The 12,303-nt window shown below is 45.3% G+C and overlaps 1 protein-coding gene across 1 annotated transcript in view; it reads left to right on the top strand.

Moving 5' to 3' along the window:
* The first annotated feature begins 5,675 nt into the window (after positions 1-5,675).
* The window catches only part of USF3 (upstream transcription factor family member 3), a 49,122-nt gene continuing 42,494 nt past the window's right edge, over positions 5,676-12,303 (top strand). Inside the window, exon 1 of the mRNA XM_040980465.1 lies at positions 5,676-5,813. The gene's annotated coding sequence lies outside the window, so the exon portion shown is untranslated. The remainder of the gene's footprint in view (positions 5,814-12,303) is intronic.

Genomic DNA, 12,303 nt, shown 5'->3' on the forward strand with positions numbered 1-12,303 from the left:
TGTCCTGCTACTATATTTTGAGTATGACATTTTGAGTGTGATGTAACACTTTAGACTGCAAATTACTGTGTATAGATAACATTCACAGTTTTTGTTTTTTTATATGAGGAAGGAGCTCATAGTTGAGTTGAAGCTGATGTTTTCCTGAATATCAAATGTGAATTTAAAATTTAGGAAAATTTGCTCAAAATTTAATCTGTGCTTAGAGCTGTTGAATTTTTCTGATTGCATTTGAGAAACAGTGACTGATCTTTGCTATTATGTTTTAACACTTCTTAGCATATCATTCTGAAATTTATCTGCTTAAAACAAATTATCCCACGAGGTTTTTTCCCCCCTTAATCCTACACTCTGAGACAGGAAAGAGCAGCAGTTAGCTGATGGTTTTGCTCTGGGAGTTCATAAGGTTGCAGCCAAGCTGTCATCCAGGATTGTATCAGCTTGCAGTGTTGACAAGGACTGCAGGAATCACTTAAAAGATGGCTTATTCACATGGCGACAAGGTCCCTCTCTTCCTCACTGTGGATCTTTCTGTAGGACTGCTTGAGTGACAGCTGCCATCTGGCCTCTGCCAGTGGTCCAGCATAAGCAGAAACATACTCGTTAGACTCAGATGACTTTATATTTGCCATACTCTACCAGTCATACTTGGCAACCATTGTACCAGCCTGGTACAGTGTGGGAGGGAATAACAAGGATATGAATATTAAGATAGAATTTTGATCAGGTCTTTTAGGAGACTGACTCTCACACCACTCACTCTGGGAAATGCTGTGTTGACTACCAAGGCAGGGTGTTGGAGGAAGTTATCCTGTGTTAGTCTCTGAAGGGTTATTTGCATACAGGTTAGCATTTCTTAAAGATTTATTTATTTATTTTTATTACAAAGTCAGAGAGGAGGAGAGACAGAAAGGAAGATCTTCCGTCCGATGATTCACTCCCCAAATGAGCGCAATGGCCCAGAACCTCTTCCAGGACTCCCACGCGGGTGAAGGGTCCCAAGGCTTTGGGCCCTCCTTGACTGCTTTCCCAGGCCACAAGCATGGAGCTGGATGGGAAGTGGAGCTGCCGGGATAGAACCGGCACCCATATGGGATCCTGGAGCATTCAAGGCAAGGACTTTAGCCACTAGGCCACACCACTGGGCCCAGGTTAGCATTTCTTTAGGAAAGCACTGCACTACAATACAATTCAGAATATAAAAGAAAAGGAATGATCTACAAGTACTTGTGGCTCATTTTAAAGAGGAAACTCAGATTGGTGGCTTTTTTAGTTGGCAGTTTTGAGTATTTCAGAAAACTTAAATACTATGCTTAAAAGTAGAATCAATGAGCCTATGGGAATTTTTCCAAGGAATAACTACTGTGGTAGAAAGCCCTGAATTGAGAAACCTTGGTCTTTGTGTCCAAGGTTGACCCACAGGAACTTAAAAATACTAGCAAATAAATGCAACCATAAGGGAGGGAAAAGGCTTATGATTATGATAAAAGCCTGAATCTGTCATTTGGGGAGACACTCTGGATGGCATAATTTGTAAAGATTTATTTTATTGGCAAGGCAGATTTACAGAGCCAAGGAGAAGCAGATTCCCCATTCACTGGTTTCACTTTCCAAATGGCTGCAGTGACTAGCCGAGCCAATCTAAAGCCAGGAGTTTCTTACTGGTTTAAGTATGATCGGCAGGTCCTAAGGTTTTGGGCCATCCTCTACTGCTTTCCGAATTTGTAAGCAGGAAGCTGGATGGGAAGTGGAGTGGCTATGCCAGGAACTGGCACCTTTGTGGGATGCTGGTGCTTGCAAGGGGAAGATTGGGAGTGGAGAACAGTTTTACTTGTTTGCTGTCCTCAAAAACTAAATGCAGAGCTTCCTGACATCTAAATGGCCTAAACCTTTAAGGATATGTACTTATAAAAATTTCTTTGAACAGTTTTGAGCTCAATAAGATCTCTTATCCTTATGAAAACATACTGCTTAGTATTGGAATTTCTTCATAAAGATGTGGGCTTTCTAGCAATCTTTTGTTAAGCGTAATAAGCTTCTTAGGAACTATATAAACAGGCTTAATATAAATGAAATTTTAACACATAACTTGACATATAAAAACAGAAAAGTACTTTTTTAAGAAGTTGATTTTAGATGAACACTTTTATCTTCTTTATTATTATTCCGTAGGCCCTGGGATTTTCCCTAACCCCTCCCCTACTAAGTTCCCCCAAGTCATTATATTAGTATAGCTCCTCATAAACAGTCATTAAGTCCATCATTGCGGGCATGGACAATGGCAGAGTCCAGCATCCCAGTGTCATGACACATCCAACAGTTTTGCTGGGAGTCCATCATTGATCCAGAAGTAGAGATGCATCCTGCACCATGTTCTCACATCTGGACATGTCAGTTTAAATCCTCCCAAGTGAAAAACTATAAAACAACAGGAAGAAAAATTGATACTGCTGTGAAGTTAAACAACATGCTACTGGACATGATAGTCTACATTACACAGTTAATAGATGAGTACTTTCTCAAGAACCTTCAATGACATTTTACTATGGTCTGTCAATAGCATTTTCTCCTTGTGAGATTATGTAGGTGTACAAGATGCAATGGTTATAATTTGTTCTCACAAATGGATTAATCATTTGTTTAAAAAGTTCTGTTACAGTGAGAGAGACATCTTCATCTATAGATCACTTCCCAGATGGCTGCATCATCTGGGACTTGAGCAGGCCAAAGCCAGGTGTCCATCCTGGTCTCCCACAGGATTGCAGGATCCCAGGTACTTGGGCTTTCATGGACTGCTATCCCAGACCCATTAGTGGGAGTTGGAGCAGAAGCCAGAAGCCTGTACTCAACATGGGATGCTAGTGTTGCAGATGTGTCTCAATGTCTGCCCCTAGGACCTCCTCTTCTAAACCGTGGGGGGTGGTAGTGAACAAAGCAAGTGAAGTTCATGGCTTTGCTGAAACTAGTTCAAATAGAATTCTTGTGTTAGTTGAAAGTCTTTCTTTCCCTTCCTAAAATGAAGGATCTTGATTTTACCTTAACTTTTAGAGAAAAATAAAGTAAAAGCCTGCATCCACAGAGATGGACATTAATGTTCATTTGCAACAATTAAAACCAAGATATTTTCCCACCAAAAGGTGATAGGTGTATGCTGTATCAACACAACTGGAGATAGTGAATTACGAAAGTAAGCAGGCAAGTAGATAAATTAAACGTGCACTAAATGAGCTAACATATAAAAGTTTACATAGACTTTATTGGTATAAAATTCTAGAAATTAGGATTTAATGTATAAAGACCTCGGGAACAAGCTGAAGTCTGGAGGATTAGAAGCAGTTTGCATGCTGAGTGAGAAGGTGCACCTCACCTGTCTCCAGAGAGGGCCTTAATCATTCAAATACAAAAGGAACTGCGAGGTCACCCCCAGAGTCGGCAGGAATTTGCAGGCCAGAGAAAAGGAGCACAGAGTGAAGGAGGGAGGCAGCCAAAGGCCGCCCAGCATGGTTCTAAATGTGTTCAGGCCATCGTAGGGCCCTTCACCCTGCATGTTTCGGGGCGAATCCCACACTGGCGTCTGGGCAAGGGGAGCAGAGGGGTGCATGCAGGCTCTGCTCGTGTGGATTCCCAGATTCCCAGGACGAAGCACAAATGAGGGCTCCCACTTCTTGCCACGGCTGTCCTCAGCCCCCTTCCTCAGTCCCTCATCCACTGCAGGATACAGAGTGTGTCGTGAAATAACCAGATGTCCGCAACCACTTGTAATAAGTACGGGCAGTCTTAATGCCACTCGAGGCTCTCAAGCATGTGGCTGGAAATGAGTCACTATGTGAAAAATGAACTTGCACAAGGACAATGACCAGTTTAACTTAAAAAAAAATCAGTATAAGCATTGTAAGCATATGCCAGCCGCCCACCAAATAAGCCTGATGCAATTAATAACATGATCCAGCGTGGTAATGGCTGCGGTTAAAGATCCCAAGCTTCAGTTAGGAAATAAGAATTAAATTCAAAAACTAATATCCTGCCCTTTATCAAGCATATTATTGTTATTTTCCACTTTGAAATTGTACTGGGGTCATACTAAAGTGTGTGTGTGTAATAGAGGTCTAAATTCACTTGCGTGGTTTTATAAAGTTTTTGTGGTTTTCATTTAAAACTAGCACATCACAGTTGTTTAGGAACTCATGCATGTCATACGTGATTATTTGCTAACCAGAATACCTTACATATTCTGACCACAGAGCACATCATTTCCTACAGCTGCACATACTAATACTATGCAATCATTGCGGGGTTGGGGATATTAACCATTACCATTGTGCCTCTGAATTATGGTGTCTTAATTATCCAAAGGTTTGATTTGGGTGTGCCAAAGCCAACTAAAGCTTCATGTGCCTACACAGAATAAATAAAATTTACAAAGTGTTCATTAATGCCACAGTTTAGAACAGTATCAAAGATCTATCCTAATTCTTCCAACTACTGTACAAGCATGAGTAGCAGCTGATGACTAACTACTCTGGTACATCGGTTCAACTAATTTCATCATGCTTCGCCCTGTGTGTTTGGAGAAGTTACCTCGTCTGTGGACACCTAAGATCTGGGATATTTCCCAACCTGGCTATGGAAGGACTTGGAAATCCTACCACCATTAGGTGTGGGACACCTATTTTAGCACAGGATGGGGTGGGGTGGGTGGTATTACGAAGTGCAAGCGGAACTGGGGAAGTGGACGTGTGGCCGCGATCTCAGGGCTCCAGTCTCACCCTGGAGAGGACGCTTTTCTGTGTCGCACGATTTCACATCCCCACGTCCAGGTCTCGAGTACGCCGAGCTTTATGCCACCCGCCCGGTGCCGTGGGCTTCCTCCCGCCAGCCAGAGGCGCAGACCCGAGCACATTTCTGAACACTGCCCTCGGCTCGCAGGAATCTGCGCGTGGTGGCAAATAAAGGGCGTTCGTAGGCAGCCCACGTCGGCGGCGATCTTCATGGAAAGGAAGTCGAGGACCTCTGGATCCCCGTCTCCCCTCACGGCTCGCTCAGGCATCCTCCCGCCTTCCTGCTCAGTTTTTCCGAAAGGCTTCCGCGCCTCTTCCTCCTCAGATTTCCCACTTGCTAACTCGCACCGATCGACAGGCAAAGCCAGAGAGCAAGATACAAAAGAAGTTTGAGACACCTTTTCCCGGTTTTCCAGGCGTCCCCTTTAAGGAACCAGGCCCACCTCTTTCCCATTCACCTACTGGCTTTCCTTCCTGCCCGTCACTCTACCTTTAAGAATATTTCCTGTTCCTTCAACCCAGCTTGCACACCTCCGCCCCCAGGCTCTCCTCATTGGGCCGCCCGAGGCCGCTTCCAGGCTCGGTTTTCCCTCCACCTCCTCCCGCCCTCCAGCCTAGCGCAATGGCGTTCCCGCTCCTCATTGGCCACTACGGCAGCCACCCCGAGGCACGATTGGCGGACGCGATGGCGAGGGGCGGGCGCGCGGGGCACTCAGGCTAGGCTGTGCGCTCTCCGAGCGGCGGCCGCGGGAGGGGCGGGGAGGGGCGGGGGGAGGGGGGCTGGGAAAGTTGAGGCCGCGCGGCCGTCGGGTCTCCGGCCTTGAGGGCTCGGGCTCCGCCGCAGCGGCCACCGGGGGCGGGGGAGAGGAGGGCCCGGGCCCGCGCTCCCCCAGCCCCGGAGGAGCAGGCGGCGGCTGCGGACCGAGAGACTCGCCCGGGTGCTCCGACACCCCTTGCCTTCCCCGCCTAGGATCATGAGCCAGGCGGGGGTCGCCTCCGCCGCCGCCCCCGCGGTCGAGACCGCGCTGCCGGCGGGTGAGTGACTGCGGGAGGGGGCCCCGCTGACAGCCGGGCCGGGGGGCGGGGGCGGCTCCGGGGGGCGGCTCCGGGCTCAGCTCCACCCACCCACCCCGACGCCGCTCCCGGAGGCGAGGGCTGCGCGGAGATGAGCCTCTCGCCCGGGGACCCGTGCCCGGAGCCGAGCATCCCTCTGGTCCCCGCGCCCCCTGGCTTGCCAGGGCCGCCGAGGGGGTGGAGGGGCTCGTCCTGCGCCCGGTGCGCGCGGAGCTCGGGGCGAGAGGCCCCACGCTGTCCTCGGTGCATAAAGAGGCAGGCGTCCCGGCTCACGCCGCCTCCCGCCTCCTTCTCCTCCTCCTCCTCTTTCTCTGTCCCGTGCGTTTCCCTCGGACCGGCTCGGCACGCAGGCCACCTCTCAGCCCGCCGGCGGAGAGTTACGCTGTTGGGTTTTTCTCTTTGGAAGCCTTCTGAATAGGAGTGGAACAAGTGAATGGCCACACTCTTGCAATCTCCTCCCATCTTTCCCGAAGTGATAAGGGATGTTTGTTGAGGTTTAACGTTTTCGTTGTGGAGTTTTCTCCCACTCAGCTCTCCCCAGCCTGCATCTTTGCTTTGCGGGTCTGGTCCTTCTCGGTTCACTTTGATCTGGAATTGAGACACGGCGTTTAAACAAGTGTGGAATCCCAACTTCTGTCCTGGTTAAGATTTTTACGCCTAAGTAGATAGAGTGACCTAACACCACCAAACAAGGCAGCCCGGCCTACTTCGCAGGCCAGGAAGGCAGTTTGCTTACCTGTGAACCGTGGACAGATTGCCCGACTAAGTCCTTCAGTGACATGGAACCTGAAGCCTGTGCCCACAGTTGGTTTTCTTTAAAACAGACGTGCTCGCTTTCTTGGAGAATCAACAGGCCGTCTTCCTCTCCAATACCTCGGTCACTTCTCCCTCTTTCCCGGGACACTGGTTCGGAGTGTAGAGTTCTCATGGGTATTTCCCTTTATCTGTGATGTGCCCTGAAAGTGCTTGTTATAAAACCAGCAAAACACATTGTAATCGTAGCACTTCTGAAACGCAGAGTAGCCTGGTGTGTGTAGGCACTACAACAATGAAGACTGCATACAGCATCTTGCCTTTTGTTCTGATGTAAACGGTGTGAATTTCGTGTCCCTTGGTAGGAGATTCTTTTCTGTGTGTAAGAGAAGTTTCGTGACCACCGCACATGGATGTTAGCGCAGTTTAGAACTGAAGTAGTTCCTCGCTGGGCGAGAGGTCTCTGGGAACATCACAGAAGTAGGTTTCCAAAGCTGCAGGCTTTACAGTCAGCAGCGAGCTGGGCATGGAGGAGAAATTGGTTACTTTTCTGTCTTTAAAATGTACCCATGGGAAAAGAAACGCCAGAAAACAACATTTTGCTCAAGTGAAAGGCCTCAGGGTGTGCAGGGCGGTCCAGCACTGTGTGGGCTTCCTTTGCATCCCATCAGGGTGCAGGTTCTAGCCCTGGCTACTCTGTAGCCTCCTATTAGTGCACCCGAGAGAGCAGGCCATGGCCCTACACCTGCTTGAATTAGCTCCCAGCTTCCTTCTGGCCCAGCTCTGACTGTAGCAATTATTTGGGGAGTCAAACAGAAGATGGAAGAAGATCTCTGCGTCCTTTTTCTCGCTCATTCTTTTTCCTCCCTAATATTTATGTATTTGAAAGGCAGAGTTACACGTGAAGGGGAGACAAGTCTTTCATCCACTGAATCATGCTCCATATGGCTGCAGTGGCCAGCGCTGGATCTAGCCAAAGCCAGGAGTCAAGTTTCAACTAGGTGTCACACAGGAATGGAGGAACTCAAGCACTTGGGCCATTTCCTCCTGCTTTCCCAGGAGCATTTCAGGGAACTGAATTGAAAATGGAGCAGCTGGGATTCAGAACAGCCCTTGTAAGGGAAGCAAGCATTGCAGATGGAAGCTTTACTCACTGTGCTGCAATGCCATCCCCTCTCTCAAATATCAGTAAATCTTGAGGAAAAGATAAGCTTCAGCAGATAATTAGTTCAAAATTGTTGCTTCCATGTTTGGTTGTACACATGGATGTAGCCATTGTACTTCCCTGCATTCACTAGCGCACTGGCTCTTGGTCTGGACTGTCCATCCGCATTGCTTGGTGTGCCTGTACATTGTAATGCCTAGGGCACTTCCCCAAAGGGTCTCCTCTTAATCTGGGTTGATGGTAGGCCACCCTGAAGGTGACGGTATTCAGTACCATGGGCTGAGAATCATTAAATGTCTAGACTATCTTGGTCTCTAGGCTTATGTTCCTTTTCAAGGTCAGGCCTTCAGGTGTGTGACACAGCTTTCTCCCCGCTCCTGCTTAGCATGAACCTTTAGACCCCTTCAGGTGCCGGAAGTACACTGCTTACATCCGTGCTTTTACGAATGACATCAACATTTCTCCAAAAAATAGACTACCAATGTTTCCATTCCTACATCCTGCCTCCCCACCAACAGCAGATTGAATTGCATTTCAATGAAGATTTTGGGTAGTTTATTAATTGATCCACTTCCTTTAAACTTTTCTACTACATGTTGTGCAAGACTATGCTTGTGAAATGTTGCAGTTGGACTCTTGTGTATAGATGTTCAGTTATTCACAAATTATAGAGAAGTGACATTTTGTTTGAAAATTTTTGAAAAGATTTATTTCTGTTTAATTAAAAGTCAGATAGAGAGGGAGAAACATATCATTTTCTCTCCAGATGGCTGCAATAGCCAGGACTGGGCCAGGTTGAACCCAGAAGCCAGGAACATCATCCAGGTTCCATGTGGGTAGCAGCCATGAAGGCGCATACAGAGTCTCCTGTTTTTCCCAGGTTGGTTAGCAGGGAGCTGGATTGGAAGTAAAGCTGCCAGGACGTGGATTGGTGTCCATATGGAACACTGGCATTACCGTCAGTGCCTTTACCTGCTGCACTGCTACACCAGTCCCTTCTTTGGCTTTCCGTGGATTGTGGGGAGCTGTCTTGATTCTGTTAGCAACCATGGTTTCAGATTTGATTCATCTCAGAAATTCATTCTGTTTATCTTTGTGATTTTAATACCTAACATTGCATTTGTCACTCACTAGCACTTGATAAGTGCGTATTGAATAACTACCATCTTGTATTTCATGTAAAAATAACTGTACAACTTAATTGTGTGCTGGTTCGTTTTTTACTGTTTTTACCGTTATGTGTGGAGCTACTTAAAATTTGTGGAAATACATTTAAAAGTAAGTTTATTTTGGTGCAAAAAGTTAATCCATTCTTAGTTTTTTTCATAGTGTGCCTTTTGTGTACTTTTTGGAAATTATCATGTGCGTGGATTTCACAATATGTGCACCAATTTAAATGTATTGTTTAATTCCATTTCCATTATTCTTGAAGTAGTCTCATGTATTTCCCATAGTTTTATTATAGATTTGTCAAACGTTAGTGAAATGTAAGTAATTGCAATTATAACAGACCCTTAAGTACATAATCTTCCATGCAGTATACACAGGGAAATATACCTTAAGTCTTTAACTATAAGCTTGTTATCCATAAAATGTTTGTGGAACTCCAAGAGAAAAGTCATTAACTGTCCAATTGGATAATTTTTCTTTTTCTTATTAACTTTTCCATATGGGTACAATTGTACTACTTTAGAAGGCTGGATCTTTTAATTAGATCAGTAGGACATGATAAGTTACTCCTATTAATGTGCTAATATTGTGTTTTTAATTCAGTTCATCAAGTATTTATTGAGTACTTACCATGTGCCCAACACTGTTAGGCACTAAAGAGAATAAATAAGTGGTATGGTGACCAGATAATTCTTTCAATAGACAGTTATTACTGCTAAACTGAGTACTAATTATTGAAAATGCAAATATGAAGGCTGTAGAAGTAAAAAACCTACAATCTAGTGGGCAAAACTAATAAGCATGAAGAGTATATTTCATGTTAACACATTCTAAATTATGTGTCATGATATTTTCGGCTATAAAGAATATCTAGTCTAACCTCCAAGCATTCTCATGTTAGGTCTTCTTTTTAAAGATTTATTTATTTTTGTTGGAAAGGCAGATTTGCAGAGAGAAGGAGAGACAGAGCGAAAGATCTTCTATCCGCTGATTCCACTCCCCAAATAGCTGCAATGGCTGGAGCTGAGCCAGTCAGGAGCCAAGAGCTTCTGGACTCACTCATGGGTAGAGTCCCAGGCCTTGGGCCATCCTCAGGCTTTCCCAGGCCACAAACAGAAAGCTGTATTGAAAGTGGAGCAGCCTGAACATGAATTGGCGCCCACATGGGTATTATCCTGTTGAGCCACCATGCCAGCCCTTATTTTGTTTGTTTGTTTGTTTGTGTTTTTTTGAAAAGCACATTTACAGAGAGGAGAGGCAGAGAGAAAGATTCTGCATCTGGTGGTTCATTCCCCAAATCACCATTAACTGTCAGAACTGAGCCAATCTGAAGCCAGGAGCCAGAAGTTCCTTCAGGTCTCCCACATGGACATGAATTAGTGCCCATATAGAATGCTGGCACTGTAGACAGAGGTTTAGCCTCCTAAGCCATGGCACCAGCCCCTCTAACTTATTTAAAAAAAAAATAGAAATTACAGTGAAAGGATCAAGGAGGAAAAAATAGTATAACCTTTGCCTTCAGTGCCACTCACAAGACCAGTTTCTCTTTGGTTGTGGCAACAAATACTGGCTTTCTGTAAACACAGTCACAGAAGTGAAGGAAGGTTGAATGGGGGAACTGAAAGCTTGGAAAGACCAGCAAACAGAAGCTCCTGGGATCTAGCTCTCCCTGCTGTGTGGGGAGTGTTCTTGCTCAGCCTGGTGCCTAGCCCAGCAGGTGAAGTCATGTTTAATGGTCTCCTCAAACTTCTGGAATAGGACAGAGGAGTTCCTCAAAGGAAAGCAGGGTCATGTGGCCGGAAGGCCAAAGCAAGAGGTATTTGCTGCAGAGTCCATGGGATTTGGTAGCGTGGCTGTCCTTTGGTAACTTGCTATAAACACTTTTATGGATAGAAGTCAAGTTACAGTTGGTTGAACAGAGAATGAAAAGTGAGAGAGAGGAGACAGTAATTGATTATAAACTTCTTGTTCAAGAAGCCTGAAAATTGGGACAAAGACTGTGAACTCCTAGAGTGAGCTTGCAAGGTCAGAAAAGAAATTACTTCAGCCTTTCAAAACTGAAAAAGATGAGTAACAGTATACTTAAATGAAAAAATATTAATAGGGAAAGAGGTTAGGAGTGTTTGAGAGAGGAGAACTGTCTAACAGAGTTTTTGAGTAGATGGAGTGACTGCAGTTCAGAGCATAGATCAAGGGTTTAGAGTTGACTAGAAGCATTGGGGAAGATTTTTATGAAGGAAACAAACATGCTGGACTTTAGATGGATTGATAAGATTTTGACAGGCAGAAAAGGAGGAAAGTCAGTGAGAAAATAGTATGGCTTCTGGAAGAAGTGAATTAGCCAATGAGTGGCACCAGAAAGAACCCATCTAAACTGGAGGAGGGGGAAGAAGGTGGATTAGGCATGATCCTGTGTGTTATACTCGCTGGAAGTGGGCAGGTGAGACTTGCCAGCAGAGAAATGAGCAAGGATGTTAAGCAGTCAGTGGTGGGAAGTAGCCTGGTAGATGCTGGAGCAGAAAAGAAACATGATGAAAATTGATGAATTGGAAAGATTGAGGAGTCATTGGGGTGTAAAATCCATTGACAATCAGGAAAAAAGAACGGAAGCAACGAGAGGTTAGTAAGAATGAGCCATGTGTGAGACAAAGCAACAAATGAGAAGGCATGGACTTTGTGAAAACAAATGGTTAATTTTTTTATGAGATTGAAAGATCAGTTTGGGGTTTGGAGCTAATTTAAGTTTTGGTGTCATTGATAACGTAGAGAGCATAGAATTAGGTCTCCTAAAATGTCAAGACAACTTAAGATGGTCCACTTATTTTGTTGTGAAATAAACTGCTCTGAAGAGAGCTTGGGCTGTCCAAAGACATGGAGCAAGATCAAAGTTGAAAAGTAGCATTATTATAAAAAGATGATGGCTTTCAACCAGAAACAATTTAGAAGAGGAAGACAGCTTGGGGGAGAGAGCAACTCATGAAAAGGAAGTCTCTCTCTTTGAAAGTCTCCTTCATTGAAAGGACAATGAAATGGCTTTTGGTTTGGTGACAAGTAGTCCCTGACTGTATTTTAACAGTTCAGTCAGTAGCAAAAAGTCAGAAGGCATACTGCTGGAGGTTTCGGGGATTGGCTAACAAAGTAGAGGTGAGACATCTTACAGAGGAGAAAAATTTAATGATAGAAAAGGCAGGACATTCTTGTTTATGATAAGGAAAATCCTTCTGTGTTTTTGCGGGGGAGATACATTACTAGTGAGGAAAGAATCAAGTTTGGACTCTGCCTGCAGAGATTTGAGAGGTAACTTCAGAAAGTCTCTGAGGGCCAGAAGGACAGGTAGATGAGTGCGGGTCTGTTGACGGTAGG

The sequence above is a fragment of the Ochotona curzoniae genome, unplaced genomic scaffold, assembly GCF_017591425.1.
Source record: "Ochotona curzoniae isolate NIBS_2020 unplaced genomic scaffold, NIBS_Ocur_1.0 contig_3498, whole genome shotgun sequence".
Lineage (NCBI taxonomy): Eukaryota > Metazoa > Chordata > Mammalia > Lagomorpha > Ochotonidae > Ochotona > Ochotona curzoniae.